Below are 12,844 nucleotides of genomic sequence, written 5' to 3'. Positions count from 1 at the left end.
ATCTTTGGTCTTCTGTCTTCGTCTGCGTCGCCATATTTGTTCTTCTGTCTTCGTCTGCGTCGCCATATTTGTTCTTGTCTTCGTCTGCGTCGCCATCTTTGGTCTTCTGTCTTCATCTGCGTCGCCATATTTGTTCTTCTGTCTTCGTCTGCGTCGCCATCTTTGGTCTTCTGTCTTCGTCTGCGTCGCCATATTTGTTCTTCTGTCTTCGTCTGCGTCGCCATATTTGGTCTTTTGTCTTCGTCTGCGTCGCCCCCTAAGGACTTACCTCTTAAGCTGCATCCTCTTTGGTCTTACCTTTTAAGCGGCTTTGGACTTACGGTCTCCTGTCTTCGTCTGCGTCGCCATCTTCAGTCTTTGTCTTCTTCGGTCTTTGTCTTCATCTTCATTTTCGGTCTTTGTCTTCATCTTCATCTTCGGTCTTTGTCTTCATCTTCATCTTCGGTCTTTGTCTTCATCTTCATCTTCGGTCTTTGTCTTCATCTTCGGTCTTTGTCTTCATCTTCGGTCTTTGTCTTCATCTTCGGTCGTCTGTCTTCTGTATTCGTCTGTCTTCTATATTCGTCTGTCTTCATCTTCGGTCGTCTGTCTTCTGTATTCGTCTGTCTTCTATATTCGTCTGTCTTCATCTTCGGTCGTCTGTCTTCTGTATTCGTCTGTCTTCTATATTCGTCTGTCTTCATCTTGGGTCTTCTGTATTCGTCTGTCTTCTATATTCGTCTGTCTTCATCTTTGTTCTTGTCTTCGTCTGCGTCGCCATCTTTGGTGTTCTGTCTTCGTCTGCGTCGCCATATTTGTTCTTCTGTCTTCGTCTGCGTCGCCATCTTTGGTCTTCTGTCTTCGTCTGCGTCGCCATATTTGTTCTTCTGTCTTCGTCTGCGTCGCCATCTTTGGTCTTCTGTCTTCGTCTGCGTCGCCCCCTAAGGACTTACCTCTTAAGCTGCGTCCTCTTTGGTCTTACCTTTTAAGCGGCTTTGGACTTACGGTCTCCTGTCTTCGTCTGCGTCGCCATCTTCAGTCTTTGTCTTCTTCGGTCTTTGTCTTCATCTTCATTTTCGGTCTTTGTCTTCATCTTCATCTTCGGTCTTTGTCTTCATCTTCGGTCTTTGTCTTCATCTTCATCTTCGGTCTTTGTCTTCATCTTCATCTTCGGTCTTTGTCTTCATCTTTGGTCGTCTGTCTTCTGTATTTGTCTGTCTTCTATATTCGTCTGTCTTCATCTTGGGTCTTCTGTATTCGTCTGTCTTCTATATTCGTCTGTCTTCATCTTGGTTCTTCTGTATTCGTCTGTCTTCTATATTCGTCTGTCTTCATCTTTGTTCTTCTGTCTTCGTCTGCGTCGCCATCTTTGGTCTTCTGTCTTCGTCTGCGTCGCCATATTTGTTCTTCTGTCTTCGTCTGCGTCGCCATCTTTGGTCTTCTGTCTTCGTCTGCGTCGCCATATTTGTTCTTCTGTCTTCGTCTGCGTCGCCATATTTGTTCTTGTCTTCGTCTGCGTCGCCATCTTTGGTCTTCTGTCTTCGTCTGCGTCGCCCCCTAAGGACTTACCTCTTAAGCTGCGTCCTCTTTGGTCTTACCTTTTAAGCGGCTTTGGACTTACGGTCTCCTGTCTTCGTCTGCGTCGCCATCTTCAGTCTTTGTCTTCTTCGGTCTTTGTCTTCATCTTCATTTTCGGTCTTTGTCTTCATCTTCATCTTCGGTCTTTGTCTTCATCTTCGGTCGTCTGTCTTCTGTATTCGTCTGTCTTCTATATTCGTCTGTCTTCATCTTGGGTCTTCTGTATTCGTCTGTCTTCTATATTCGTCTGTCTTCATCTTGGGTCTTCTGTATTCGTCTGTCTTCTATATTCGTCTGTCTTCATCTTGGGTCTTCTGTATTCGTCTGTCTTCTATATTCGTCTGTCTTCATCTTGGGTCTTCTGTATTCGTCTGTCTTCTATATTCGTCTGTCTTCATCTTTGTTCTTCTGTCTTCGTCTGCGTCGCCATCTTTGGTCTTCTGTCTTCGTCTGCGTCGCCATATTTGTTTTTCTGTCTTCGTCTGCGTCGCCATCTTTGGTCTTCTGTCTTCGTCTGTGTCGCCATATTTGTTCTTCTGTCTTCGTCTGCGTCGCCATCTTTGGTCTTTTGTCTTCGTCTGCGTCGCCCCCTAAGGACTTACCTCTTAAGCTGCATCCTCTTTGGTCTTACCTTTTAAGCGGCTTTGGACTTACGGTCTCCTGTCTTCGTCTGCGTCGCCATCTTCAGTCTTTGTCTTCTTCGGTCTTTGTCTTCATCTTCATTTTCGGTCTTTGTCTTCATCTTCATCTTCGGTCTTTGTCTTCATCTTCGGTCGTCTGTCTTCTGTATTCGTCTGTCTTCTATATTCGTCTGTCGTCTGTCTTCTATATTCGTCTGTCTTCATCTTGGGTCTTCTGTATTCGTCTGTCTTCTATATTCGTCTGTCTTCATCTTGGGTCTTCTGTATTCGTCTGTCTTCTATATTCGTCTGTCTTCATCTTGGGTCTTCTGTATTCGTCTGTCTTCTATATTCGTCTGTCTTCATCTTTGTTCTTCTGTCTTCGTCTGCGTCGCCATCTTTGGTCTTCTGTCTTCATCTGCGTCGCCATATTTGTTCTTCTGTCTTCGTCTGCGTCGCCATCTTTGGTCTTGTCTTCGTCTGCGTCGCCCCCTAAGGACTTACCTCTTAAGCTGCATCCTCTTTGGTCTTACCTTTTAAGCGGCTTTGGACTTACGGTCTCCTGTCTTCGTCTGCGTCGCCATCTTCAGTCTTTGTCTTCTTCGGTCTTTGTCTTCATCTTCATTTTCGGTCTTTGTCTTCATCTTCATCTTCGGTCTTTGTCTTCATCTTCATCTTCGGTCTTTGTCTTCATCTTCGGTCTTTGTCTTCATCTTCGGTCTTTGTCTTCATCTTCGGTCTTTGTCTTCATCTTCGGTCGTCTGTCTTCTGTATTCGTCAGTCTTCTATATTCGTCTGTCTTCATCTTCGGTCGTCTGTCTTCTGTATTCGTCTGTCTTCTATATTCGTCTGTCTTCATCTTCGGTCGTCTGTCTTCTATATTCGTCTGTCTTCATCTTGGGTCTTCTGTATTCGTCTGTCTTCATCTTTGTTCTTGTCTTCGTCTGCGTCGCCATCTTTGGTGTTCTGTCTTCGTCTGCGTCGCCATATTTGTTCTTCTGTCTTCGTCTGCGTCGCCATCTTTGGTCTTCTGTCTTCGTCTGCGTCGCCATATTTGTTCTTCTGTCTTCGTCTGCGTCGCCATCTTTGGTCTTCTGTCTTCGTCTGCGTCGCCCCCTAAGGACTTACCTCTTAAGCTGCGTCCTCTTTGGTCTTACCTTTTAAGCGGCTTTGGACTTACGGTCTCCTGTCTTCGTCTGCGTCGCCATCTTCAGTCTTTGTCTTCTTCGGTCTTTGTCTTCATCTTCATTTTCGGTCTTTGTCTTCATCTTCATCTTCGGTCTTTGTCTTCATCTTCGGTCGTCTGTCTTCTGTATTCGTCTGTCTTCTATATTCGTCTGTCTTCATCTTGGGTCTTCTGTATTCGTCTGTCTTCTATATTCGTCTGTCTTCATCTTGGGTCTTCTGTATTCGTCTGTCTTCTATATTCGTCTGTCTTCATCTTGGGTCTTCTGTATTCGTCTGTCTTCTATATTCGTCTGTCTTCATCTTGGGTCTTCTGTATTCGTCTGTCTTCATCTTGGGTCTTCTGTATTCGTCTGTCTTCTATATTCGTCTGTCTTCATCTTGGGTCTTCTGTATTCGTCTGTCTTCTATATTCGTCTGTCTTCATCTTTGTTCTTCTGTCTTCGTCTGCGTCGCCATCTTTGGTCTTCTGTCTTCGTCTGCGTCGCCATATTTGTTCTTCTGTCTTCGTCTGCGTCGCCATCTTTGGTCTTCTGTCTTCGTCTGCGTCGACATATTTGTTCTTCTGTCTTCGTCTGCGTCGCCATCTTTGGTCTTTTGTCTTCGTCTGCGTCGCCCCCTAAGGACTTACCTCTTAAGCTGCATCCTCTTTGGTCTTACCTTTTAAGCGGCTTTGGACTTACGGTCTCCTGTCTTCGTCTGCGTCGCCATCTTCAGTCTTTGTCTTCTTCGGTCTTTGTCTTCATCTTCATTTTCGGTCTTTGTCTTCATCTTCGGTCTTTGTCTTCATCTTCATCTTCATCTTCGGTCTTTGTCTTCATCTTCATCTTCGGTCTTTGTCTTCATCTTCGGTCTTTGTCTTCATCTTCGGTCGTCTGTCTTCTGTATTCGTCTGTCTTCTATATTCGTCTGTCTTCATCTTCGGTCGTCTGTCTTCTGTATTCGTCTGTCTTCTATATTCGTCTGTCTTCATCTTGGGTCTTCTGTATTCGTCTGTCTTCTATATTCGTCTGTCTTCATCTTTGTTCTTGTCTTCGTCTGCGTCGCCATATTTGTTCTTCTGTCTTCGTCTGCGTCGTCATCTTTGGTCTTCTGTCTTCGTCTGCGTCGCCATATTTGTTCTTCTGTCTTCGTCTGCGTCGCCATCTTTGGTCTTCTGTCTTCGTCTGCGTCGCCCCCTAAGGACTTACCTCTTAAGCTGCGTCCTCTTTGGTCTTACCTTTTAAGCGGCTTTGGACTTACGGTCTCCTGTCTTCGTCTGCGTCGCCATCTTCAGTCTTTGTCTTCTTCGGTCTTTGTCTTCATCTTCATTTTCGGTCTTTGTCTTCATCTTCATCTTCGGTCTTTGTCTTCATCTTCATCTTCGGTCTTTGTCTTCATCTTCATCTTCGGTCTTTGTCTTCATCTTCGGTCTTTGTCTTCATCTTCGGTCTTTGTCTTCATCTTCGGTCGTCTGTCTTCTGTATTCGTCTGTCTTCTATATTCGTCTGTCTTCATCTTCGGTCGTCTGTCTTCTGTATTCGTCTGTCTTCTATATTCGTCTGTCTTCATCTTCGGTCGTCTGTCTTCTGTATTCGTCTGTCTTCTATATTCGTCTGTCTTCATCTTGGGTCTTCTGTATTCGTCTGTCTTCTATATTCGTCTGTCTTCATCTTTGTTCTTGTCTTCGTCTGCGTCGCCATCTTTGGTGTTCTGTCTTCGTCTGCGTCGCCATATTTGTTCTTCTGTCTTCGTCTGCGTCGCCATCTTTGGTCTTCTGTCTTCGTCTGCGTCGCCATATTTGTTCTTCTGTCTTCGTCTGCGTCGCCATCTTTGGTCTTCTGTCTTCGTCTGCGTCGCCCCCTAAGGACTTACCTCTTAAGCTGCGTCCTCTTTGGTCTTACCTTTTAAGCGGCTTTGGACTTACGGTCTCCTGTCTTCGTCTGCGTCGCCATCTTCAGTCTTTGTCTTCTTCGGTCTTTGTCTTCATCTTCATTTTCGGTCTTTGTCTTCATCTTCATCTTCGGTCTTTGTCTTCATCTTCGGTCTTTGTCTTCATCTTCATCTTCGGTCTTTGTCTTCATCTTCATCTTCGGTCTTTGTCTTCATCTTTGGTCGTCTGTCTTCTGTATTTGTCTGTCTTCTATATTCGTCTGTCTTCATCTTGGGTCTTCTGTATTCGTCTGTCTTCTATATTCGTCTGTCTTCATCTTGGTTCTTCTGTATTCGTCTGTCTTCTATATTCGTCTGTCTTCATCTTTGTTCTTCTGTCTTCGTCTGCGTCGCCATCTTTGGTCTTCTGTCTTCGTCTGCGTCGCCATATTTGTTCTTCTGTCTTCGTCTGCGTCGCCATCTTTGGTCTTCTGTCTTCGTCTGCTTCGCCATATTTGTTCTTCTGTCTTCGTCTGCGTCGCCATATTTGTTCTTGTCTTCGTCTGCGTCGCCATCTTTGGTCTTCTGTCTTCGTCTGCGTCGCCCCCTAAGGACTTACCTCTTAAGCTGCGTCCTCTTTGGTCTTACCTTTTAAGCGGCTTTGGACTTACGGTCTCCTGTCTTCGTCTGCGTCGCCATCTTCAGTCTTTGTCTTCTTCGGTCTTTGTCTTCATCTTCATTTTCGGTCTTTGTCTTCATCTTCGGTCTTTGTCTTCATCTTCGGTCGTCTGTCTTCTGTATTCGTCTGTCTTCTATATTCGTCTGTCTTCATCTTGGGTCTTCTGTATTCGTCTGTCTTCTATATTCGTCTGTCTTCATCTTGGGTCTTCTGTATTCGTCTGTCTTCTATATTCGTCTGTCTTCATCTTGGGTTTTCTGTATTCGTCTGTCTTCTATATTCGTCTGTCTTCATCTTGGGTCTTCTGTATTCGTCTGTCTTCTATATTCGTCTGTCTTCATCTTTGTTCTTCTGTCTTCGTCTGCGTCGCCATCTTTGGTCTTCTGTCTTCGTCTGCGTCGCCATATTTGTTTTTCTGTCTTCGTCTGCGTCGCCATCTTTGGTCTTCTGTCTTCGTCTGTGTCGCCATATTTGTTCTTCTGTCTTCGTCTGCGTCGCCATCTTTGGTCTTTTGTCTTCGTCTGCGTCGCCCCCTAAGGACTTACCTCTTAAGCTGCATCCTCTTTGGTCTTACCTTTTAAGCGGCTTTGGACTTACGGTCTCCTGTCTTCGTCTGCGTCGCCATCTTCAGTCTTTGTCTTCTTCGGTCTTTGTCTTCATCTTCATTTTCGGTCTTTGTCTTCATCTTCATCTTCGGTCTTTGTCTTCATCTTCGGTCGTCTGTCTTCTGTATTCGTCTGTCTTCTATATTCGTCTGTCTTCATCTTGGGTCTTCTGTATTCGTCTGTCTTCTATATTCGTCTGTCTTCATCTTGGGTCTTCTGTATTCGTCTGTCTTCTATATTCGTCTGTCTTCATCTTGGGTCTTCTGTATTCGTCTGTCTTCTATATTCGTCTGTCTTCATCTTTGTTCTTCTGTCTTCGTCTGCGTCGCCATCTTTGGTCTTCTGTCTTCATCTGCGTCGCCATATTTGTTCTTCTGTCTTCGTCTGCGTCGCCATCTTTGGTCTTGTCTTCGTCTGCGTCGCCCCCTAAGGACTTACCTCTTAAGCTGCATCCTCTTTGGTCTTACCTTTTAAGCGGCTTTGGACTTACGGTCTCCTGTCTTCGTCTGCGTCGCCATCTTCAGTCTTTGTCTTCTTCGGTCTTTGTCTTCATCTTCATTTTCGGTCTTTGTATTCATCTTCATCTTCGGTCTTTGTCTTCATCTTCGGTCGTCTGTCTTCTGTATTCGTCTGTCTTCTATATTCGTCTGTCTTCATCTTGGGTCTTCTGTATTCGTCTGTCTTCTATATTCGTCTGTCTTCATCTTGGGTCTTCTGTATTCGTCTGTCTTCTATATTCGTCTGTCTTCATCTTGGGTCTTCTGTATTCGTCTGTCTTCTATATTCGTCTGTCTTCATCTTTGTTCTTCTGTCTTCGTCTGCGTCGCCATCTTTGGTCTTCTGTCTTCATCTGCGTCGCCATATTTGTTCTTCTGTCTTCGTCTGCGTCGCCATCTTTGGTCTTCTGTCTTCGTCTGCGTCGCCATCTTTGGTCTTCTGTCTTCGTCGCCATATTTGTTCTTCTGTCTTCGTCTGCGTCGCCATCTTTTGTCTTCTGTCTTCGTCTGCGTCGCCATATTTGTTCTTCTGTCTTCGTCTGCGTCGCCATCTTTGGTCTTTTGTCTTCGTCTGCGTCGCCCCCTAAGGACTTACCTCTTAAGCTGCATTCTCTTTGGTCTTACCTTTTAAGCGGCTTTGGACTTACGGTCTCCTGTCTTCGTCTGCGTCGCCATCTTCAGTCTTTGTCTTCTTCGGTCTTTGTCTTCATCTTCATTTTCGGTCTTTGTCTTCATCTTCATCTTCGGTCTTTGTCTTCATCTTCGGTCTTTGTCTTCATCTTCATCTTCGGTCTTTGTCTTCATCTTCATCTTCGGTCTTTGTCTTCATCTTTGGTCGTCTGTCTTCTGTATTTGTCTGTCTTCTATATTCATCTGTCTTCATCTTGGGTCTTCTGTATTCGTCTGTCTTCTATATTCGTCTGTCTTCATCTTGGGTCTTCTGTATTCGTCTGTCTTCTATATTCGTCTGTCTTCATCTTTGTTCTTCTGTCTTCGTCTGCGTCGCCATCTTTGGTCTTCTGTCTTCGTCTGCGTCGCCATATTTGTTCTTCTGTCTTCGTCTGCGTCGTCATCTTTGGTCTTCTGTCTTCGTCTGCGTCGCCATATTTGTTCTTCTGTCTTCGTCTGCGTCGCCATATTTGTTCTTGTCTTCGTCTGCGTCGCCATCTTTGGTCTTCTGTCTTCATCTGCGTCGCCATATTTGTTCTTCTGTCTTCGTCTGCGTCGCCATCTTTGGTCTTCTGTCTTCGTCTGCGTCGCCATATTTGTTCTTCTGTCTTCGTCTGCGTCGCCATATTTGGTCTTTTGTCTTCGTCTGCGTCGCCCCCTAAGGACTTACCTCTTAAGCTGCATCCTCTTTGGTCTTACCTTTTAAGCGGCTTTGGACTTACGGTCTCCTGTCTTCGTCTGCGTCGCCATCTTCAGTCTTTGTCTTCTTCGGTCTTTGTCTTCATCTTCATTTTCGGTCTTTGTCTTCATCTTCATCTTCGGTCTTTGTCTTCATCTTCATCTTCGGTCTTTGTCTTCATCTTCATCTTCGGTCTTTGTCTTCATCTTCGGTCTTTGTCTTCATCTTCGGTCTTTGTCTTCATCTTCGGTCGTCTGTCTTCTGTATTCGTCTGTCTTCTATATTCGTCTGTCTTCATCTTCGGTCGTCTGTCTTCTGTATTCGTCTGTCTTCTATATTCGTCTGTCTTCATCTTCGGTCGTCTGTCTTCTGTATTCGTCTGTCTTCTATATTCGTCTGTCTTCATCTTGGGTCTTCTGTATTCGTCTGTCTTCTATATTCGTCTGTCTTCATCTTTGTTCTTGTCTTCGTCTGCGTCGCCATCTTTGGTGTTCTGTCTTCGTCTGCGTCGCCATATTTGTTCTTCTGTCTTCGTCTGCGTCGCCATCTTTGGTCTTCTGTCTTCGTCTGCGTCGCCATATTTGTTCTTCTGTCTTCGTCTGCGTCGCCATCTTTGGTCTTCTGTCTTCGTCTGCGTCGCCCCCTAAGGACTTACCTCTTAAGCTGCGTCCTCTTTGGTCTTACCTTTTAAGCGGCTTTGGACTTACGGTCTCCTGTCTTCGTCTGCGTCGCCATCTTCAGTCTTTGTCTTCTTCGGTCTTTGTCTTCATCTTCATTTTCGGTCTTTGTCTTCATCTTCATCTTCGGTCTTTGTCTTCATCTTCGGTCTTTGTCTTCATCTTCATCTTCGGTCTTTGTCTTCATCTTCATCTTCGGTCTTTGTCTTCATCTTTGGTCGTCTGTCTTCTGTATTTGTCTGTCTTCTATATTCGTCTGTCTTCATCTTGGGTCTTCTGTATTCGTCTGTCTTCTATATTCGTCTGTCTTCATCTTGGTTCTTCTGTATTCGTCTGTCTTCTATATTCGTCTGTCTTCATCTTTGTTCTTCTGTCTTCGTCTGCGTCGCCATCTTTGGTCTTCTGTCTTCGTCTGCGTCGCCATATTTGTTCTTCTGTCTTCGTCTGCGTCGCCATCTTTGGTCTTCTGTCTTCGTCTGCGTCGCCATATTTGTTCTTCTGTCTTCGTCTGCGTCGCCATATTTGTTCTTGTCTTCGTCTGCGTCGCCATCTTTGGTCTTCTGTCTTCGTCTGCGTCGCCCCCTAAGGACTTACCTCTTAAGCTGCGTCCTCTTTGGTCTTACCTTTTAAGCGGCTTTGGACTTACGGTCTCCTGTCTTCGTCTGCGTCGCCATCTTCAGTCTTTGTCTTCTTCGGTCTTTGTCTTCATCTTCATTTTCGGTCTTTGTCTTCATCTTCATCTTCGGTCTTTGTCTTCATCTTCGGTCGTCTGTCTTCTGTATTCGTCTGTCTTCTATATTCGTCTGTCTTCATCTTGGGTCTTCTGTATTCGTCTGTCTTCTATATTCGTCTGTCTTCATCTTGGGTCTTCTGTATTCGTCTGTCTTCTATATTCGTCTGTCTTCATCTTGGGTCTTCTGTATTCGTCTGTCTTCTATATTCGTCTGTCTTCATCTTGGGTCTTCTGTATTCGTCTGTCTTCTATATTCGTCTGTCTTCATCTTTGTTCTTCTGTCTTCGTCTGCGTCGCCATCTTTGGTCTTCTGTCTTCGTCTGCGTCGCCATATTTGTTTTTCTGTCTTCGTCTGCGTCGCCATCTTTGGTCTTCTGTCTTCGTCTGTGTCGCCATATTTGTTCTTCTGTCTTCGTCTGCGTCGCCATCTTTGGTCTTTTGTCTTCGTCTGCGTCGCCCCCTAAGGACTTACCTCTTAAGCTGCATCCTCTTTGGTCTTACCTTTTAAGCGGCTTTGGACTTACGGTCTCCTGTCTTCGTCTGCGTCGCCATCTTCAGTCTTTGTCTTCTTCGGTCTTTGTCTTCATCTTCATTTTCGGTCTTTGTCTTCATCTTCATCTTCGGTCTTTGTCTTCATCTTCGGTCGTCTGTCTTCTGTATTCGTCTGTCTTCTATATTCGTCTGTCGTCTGTCTTCTATATTCGTCTGTCTTCATCTTGGGTCTTCTGTATTCGTCTGTCTTCTATATTCGTCTGTCTTCATCTTGGGTCTTCTGTATTCGTCTGTCTTCTATATTCGTCTGTCTTCATCTTGGGTCTTCTGTATTCGTCTGTCTTCTATATTCGTCTGTCTTCATCTTTGTTCTTCTGTCTTCGTCTGCGTCGCCATCTTTGGTCTTCTGTCTTCATCTGCGTCGCCATATTTGTTCTTCTGTCTTCGTCTGCGTCGCCATCTTTGGTCTTGTCTTCGTCTGCGTCGCCCCCTAAGGACTTACCTCTTAAGCTGCATCCTCTTTGGTCTTACCTTTTAAGCGGCTTTGGACTTACGGTCTCCTGTCTTCGTCTGCGTCGCCATCTTCAGTCTTTGTCTTCTTCGGTCTTTGTCTTCATCTTCATTTTCGGTCTTTGTCTTCATCTTCATCTTCGGTCTTTGTCTTCATCTTCATCTTCGGTCTTTGTCTTCATCTTCATCTTCGGTCTTTGTCTTCATCTTCGGTCTTTGTCTTCATCTTCGGTCTTTGTCTTCATCTTCGGTCGTCTGTCTTCTGTATTCGTCAGTCTTCTATATTCGTCTGTCTTCATCTTCGGTCGTCTGTCTTCTGTATTCGTCTGTCTTCTATATTCGTCTGTCTTCATCTTCGGTCGTCTGTCTTCTATATTCGTCTGTCTTCATCTTGGGTCTTCTGTATTCGTCTGTCTTCTATATTCGTCTGTCTTCATCTTTGTTCTTGTCTTCGTCTGCGTCGCCATCTTTGGTGTTCTGTCTTCGTCTGCGTCGCCATATTTGTTCTTCTGTCTTCGTCTGCGTCGCCATCTTTGGTCTTCTGTCTTCGTCTGCGTCGCCATATTTGTTCTTCTGTCTTCGTCTGCGTCGCCATCTTTGGTCTTCTGTCTTCGTCTGCGTCGCCCCCTAAGGACTTACCTCTTAAGCTGCGTCCTCTTTGGTCTTACCTTTTAAGCGGCTTTGGACTTACGGTCTCCTGTCTTCGTCTGCGTCGCCATCTTCAGTCTTTGTCTTCTTCGGTCTTTGTCTTCATCTTCATTTTCGGTCTTTGTCTTCATCTTCATCTTCGGTCTTTGTCTTCATCTTCGGTCGTCTGTCTTCTGTATTCGTCTGTCTTCTATATTCGTCTGTCTTCATCTTGGGTCTTCTGTATTCGTCTGTCTTCTATATTCGTCTGTCTTCATCTTGGGTCTTCTGTATTCGTCTGTCTTCTATATTCGTCTGTCTTCATCTTGGGTCTTCTGTATTCGTCTGTCTTCATCTTGGGTCTTCTGTATTCGTCTGTCTTCTATATTCGTCTGTCTTCATCTTGGGTCTTCTGTATTCGTCTGTCTTCTATATTCGTCTGTCTTCATCTTTGTTCTTCTGTCTTCGTCTGCGTCGCCATCTTTGGTCTTCTGTCTTCGTCTGCGTCGCCATATTTGTTCTTCTGTCTTCGTCTGCGTCGCCATCTTTGGTCTTCTGTCTTCGTCTGCGTCGACATATTTGTTCTTCTGTCTTCGTCTGCGTCGCCATCTTTGGTCTTTTGTCTTCGTCTGCGTCGCCCCCTAAGGACTTACCTCTTAAGCTGCATCCTCTTTGGTCTTACCTTTTAAGCGGCTTTGGACTTACGGTCTCCTGTCTTCGTCTGCGTCGCCATCTTCAGTCTTTGTCTTCTTCGGTCTTTGTCTTCATCTTCATTTTCGGTCTTTGTCTTCATCTTCGGTCTTTGTCTTCATCTTCATCTTCGGTCTTTGTCTTCATCTTCATCTTCGGTCTTTGTCTTCATCTTCGGTCTTTGTCTTCATCTTCGGTCGTCTGTCTTCTGTATTCGTCTGTCTTCTATATTCGTCTGTCTTCATCTTCGGTCGTCTGTCTTCTGTATTCGTCTGTCTTCTATATTCGTCTGTCTTCATCTTGGGTCTTCTGTATTCGTCTGTCTTCTATATTCGTCTGTCTTCATCTTTGTTCTTGTCTTCGTCTGCGTCGCCATATTTGTTCTTCTGTCTTCGTCTGCGTCGTCATCTTTGGTCTTCTGTCTTCGTCTGCGTCGCCATATTTGTTCTTCTGTCTTCGTCTGCGTCGCCATCTTTGGTCTTCTGTCTTCGTCTGCGTCGCCCCCTAAGGACTTACCTCTTAAGCTGCGTCCTCTTTGGTCTTACCTTTTAAGCGGCTTTGGACTTACGGTCTCCTGTCTTCGTCTGCGTCGCCATCTTCAGTCTTTGTCTTCTTCGGTCTTTGTCTTCATCTTCATTTTCGGTCTTTGTCTTCATCTTCATCTTCATCTTCGGTCTTTGTCTTCATCTTCATCTTCGGTCTTTGTCTTCATCTTCATCTTCGGTCTTTGTCTTCATCTTCGGTCTTTGTCTTCATCTTCGGTCGTCTGTCTT

The sequence above is a fragment of the Stigmatopora argus genome, chromosome 20 (assembly GCF_051989625.1).
Source record: "Stigmatopora argus isolate UIUO_Sarg chromosome 20, RoL_Sarg_1.0, whole genome shotgun sequence".
Taxonomy (NCBI): domain Eukaryota; kingdom Metazoa; phylum Chordata; class Actinopteri; order Syngnathiformes; family Syngnathidae; genus Stigmatopora; species Stigmatopora argus.
The sequence above is the reverse complement of the archived record's forward strand: the minus strand, read 5'-3'. Positions refer to the sequence as shown.